Raw genomic sequence first — 4,349 nt, 5'->3', positions numbered from 1 at the left:
ACCAAGCATGACACATGTACTGAACGAGGCAAGTGATTTGTTTCATAAGTTTAAAGTTTTTGACGAATTGGATTTGGAACTGAACACATCTGGAAACTCTGAAACTCAGCATCATGAACCGGATGAAGTTTTTGACCCAGAAATAAACTTTTTTTGTGAACTATGAAAATAACTGCAAGTATTATACGGATGAGCAGTTTAACAGCATTGTTAAGACTGAAAATAATTTATCATTAATTCATTTTAATAGCAGAAGTTTATATGCAAACTTTCAGAGTATAAAACATTATCTTAGTAGTCTTACACACTCTTTTGATATAATTGCTTTTTCAGAAACTTGGTTTAATAATGTAAGAGGAACCGACCTTCACTTGGCTGGTTATGATTTAGTCTGCACAAATAGAGAAAATAAGACGGGAGGTGGAGTGGCCTTGTTTATAGATAACAACCTTTGTTATAAGAAACTGGAAAATATGTCAAGGGCAATTGACAACTTGCTGGAGTGCGTGACGGTTGAACTACTACTAGAAAAAAAGAAAAATGTTGTAATAAGCTGTATTTATAGAGCACCTGGTGCCAACATAGACCAGTTTAATGAGTGGATGGAAGAAAATTACCAGACACTAAGTCATAAATCAATGTTCATATGCGGTGACTTCAATATAGATCTGTTAAATCCAAACAGGCACACAGGAACTGAGGAGTTTATTAACACAATATACAGATGTAGTCTATATCCAACAATTACTAAACCAAGTAGAGTAACAACTCAGCATGCAACACTAATAGATAATATATTTACCAATGTTATGGATAGTAAAATGACAAGTGGACTACTCATAAATGATATTAGTGATCATCTACCAGTATTTGTGGTTTATGAGGGCCAGTATAGAAAAGAGAGGCCAAAAACAAATTTTTTTTATAGGAGGGTGATGAATGAACATGCTGTAAGGAGGCTAAGAGAGGATTTTATGGGGCAAAACTGGGAACCAGTTTACAGAGAGGATGACTTAGATAAGGCATATGAGAAATTTTTAAACATATTTAAGACTGTATATGACAGGAACTGTCCTCGTATGCGGTATAAACATAAAAAGAATTACAGTGAGAGACCGTGGATGAGCAAGGGATTACAGAATGCATGCAAAAAGAAGAATGTGTTATATAAACAGTTCATTAAGGACCGATCAAAGAAGGCGGAAGAAAAATATAAGACATATAAGAACAAATTAACTGAGATTTTGAGGAGATGTAAGAAACTATATTACTCTAAAATATTAGAGGATAATAAAAATAACATCAGAGGTACTTGGAATGTATTAAATAAATTGATCAGAAACAGTTCTAGAAGGTGTAACTACCCACAATATTTTATGGATAATGATACACAGGTTAATAAATTGGAGGATGTAGTTGAAAAGTTTAACAGGTTCTTTGTGAACGTTGGTCCTAGTTTAGCAGGAGGCATTTGTACAGATGATACATCCGTCATTATAAATAATAATACAATCGAAAGGAACATGAGTTCTATGTTTTTGAAGCCCATAGCTGAAAAGGAAATTATAGAGATAGTGAATAAATGTGGTAACAAAACATCTAGTGATAGTGATGGTATCACAATGACAACTGTCAAGTGGGTAATTGAGGGGATATGTAAACCATTAACCCATATTTTTAATATGTCGTTTCGACTTGGGCAGTTCCCCAATAATATGAAAATAGCAAAGGTTATTCCACTGTATAAATCTGGTGATAAACACAACCTCACAAACTATAGACCGATTTCTCTGTTGTCACAATTTTCAAAAATTCTGGAAAAACTCTTTAATAACAGATTAGACACATTTATTGATAAACATAATATCTTATCTGATTGTCAATATGGTTTTAGGTCACAAAGATCGACATCCTTGGCCATTACTGACCTGATGGAGGACATTACAAGTGCTATGGATGAGAAAAAATATACGATGGGGATTTTTATTGACCTAAAAAAAGCTTTTGATACAGTTAATCATGAACTATTAATGGATAAGTTGGAGAAATATGGGATCAGAGGATTGGTTGGGAAATGGATCAGAAGTTATTTGACACAGAGGCGTCAATTTGTGAGGTTGGGTGAATATCAATCAAGTGAGCTGAACATTGTGTGTGGAGTGCCTCAGGGTTCTGTGTTGGGACCTAAACTATTTATATTATACATCAATGATATATGTAAGGTTTCTGAAACTGTTAAAATGGTTTTGTTTGCTGATGATACTACCATTTGGGCATCAGATGAAAACTTACAGCAACTCTCTGTAAGGGTTTCAGAGGAATTTGGGAAGATAAAGAAATGGTGTGATAATAATTTACTATCTTTGAATTTAGAGAAAACTAAATATATGGTATTTGGGAACCGTAGACCACATAATGAACTTCAATTGAGAATTGGGGGTGCCAACATTGAACGAGTATATGAAATTAAATTTCTGGGGGTAATGGTTGATGACAGATTATCCTGGAAATCTCATATTAGACATGTTCAGCATAAAATAGCTAAAAATATATCGATATTGGCAAGGGTTAGACATATGCTGGACGTTAAAGCATTGCGGATTTTGTATTGTTCATTGATTTTGCCATATTTGGAGTATGGTGTTGAAAACTGGGGAAATACATACAGGAGTTCACTTCAACCATTGTACATATTACAGAAGAGAGCGATAAGAGTTGTGCACAAGATGGGGTATAGGGATCACACAAATGTAGTTTTCATAAGGTCTAAATTGCTAAAATTCTTTGATTTAGTGGAGTATAAGACTGCTGTGTTTATGTATAAGGCCAGGAACAATTTATTGCCTGGTGGAATCCAAAAGCTATTTGGTGAAAGGGAAGGGGGGTATAACTTAAGGGGACATTTAAATTTAAAAGTTCATGCTATACGAACAACCAAAAAAAGATTTTGTATTTCTATAAGTGGGGTCAAACTATGGAATAACTTAACTGTGGACATGAAAAATAGTACCAGAATTAAGGAGTTTAAATATAAATATAAATGTATGTGTTATACAAGATATATGCACGAATAAGTAACAATCTGCTTTATCTATGTAGTGATATTGCTTGCAGCCAATGTTGCATAAATTTGTATAATATGATGTCATGGGGTAGGACTGGATAAGTTTGACTTCTTCCTACTCCATTCAAACATGTATTAGGTGTAAGCAAACTGATTTTGAATTAGTATTGGTTGGATATGTGTAATCATGTGTGTTATTGTCATTTGTTCATTGTTCTGTTCTGTTCTGCATGTTTGAAAGAATAAATCAATCAATCAATCAATCAAAACAGTGATGTGTCCTCAGTCCCATTCTGTACACCCTGTTCGCCCACGACTGTGTCACCTCCCACAAAGATAACATTATCCTAAAGTTCACAGACGACACCACAGTGATAGGTTGCATCACTGGCGGGGACAAAGCAGCCTACAGGAGGGAGGTGACAAGTCTGGTGTCATGGTGCAAGGACAATAATCTCAGCCTCAACAGGAACAAGACAAATGAGATGATAGTGGACCTGAGGAAGGAGAGGAGATCTCATCAGGCACTGTTCATCTGCGGCTCGAAGTGGAGAGGGTGAGCAGTTTCAAATACCTGGGAGTCCACATCAGTGAGGACCTCACCTGGACACTTAACACCGCACAGCCAGTCAAGCAGGCCCAACGGTGGCTGTACTTCCTGAAGAGGCTGAGGAGGTTTGGCATGTTGCCTAGGATCTTTTGCAACTTTTACAGCCGCATCGTCGATAGCATCTTGACCAGCTGCATCACTGTCTGGTATGGCAGCACTACTGCTATGGACCACAAGCGCCTGCAGAGAGTGGTAAAGACTGCAGAGAAGATCACCAGGACCCCATTGCCGTCTCTGCAGAGCATTTACCACCGCAGGGTGCATAGGAAAGCTGCCTCCATCCTCAAGGACCCCACCCACCCCCAGCACAGACTGTTTATACTCCTACCCTCTGGTCAGAGACTCAGAAATGTGAAATGCAGGACCACTAGACTGAGAAACTCTTTCTTTCCCTCTGCCATCAGACTCCTAAACAGCTGACTCAGAATCTACCTCGTGTAATTCTATCTGTACTGTTTACATACTCATTTTGCACATGCACAATTGCACACCTACTGCTGAGTATTTACACTCCACGGCTCTCATGCAGCATATATTCTCTCTGCATTATATCGTGTTCTTGTTGTATTTTTATTTGCTCCCTTCACTTGCTGCTTTAAAGTGCCTTAGATTTGTGATTTTACTGCCTATTTAGATTTGTATTATTGCTCATCTACTTTATATTTCACTTGTATT

The sequence above is a fragment of the Monopterus albus genome, unplaced genomic scaffold (genome assembly GCF_001952655.1).
Source record: "Monopterus albus unplaced genomic scaffold, M_albus_1.0 scaffold216.1, whole genome shotgun sequence".
Lineage (NCBI taxonomy): Eukaryota > Metazoa > Chordata > Actinopteri > Synbranchiformes > Synbranchidae > Monopterus > Monopterus albus.
Note: the sequence above shows the minus strand (reverse complement) of the source record.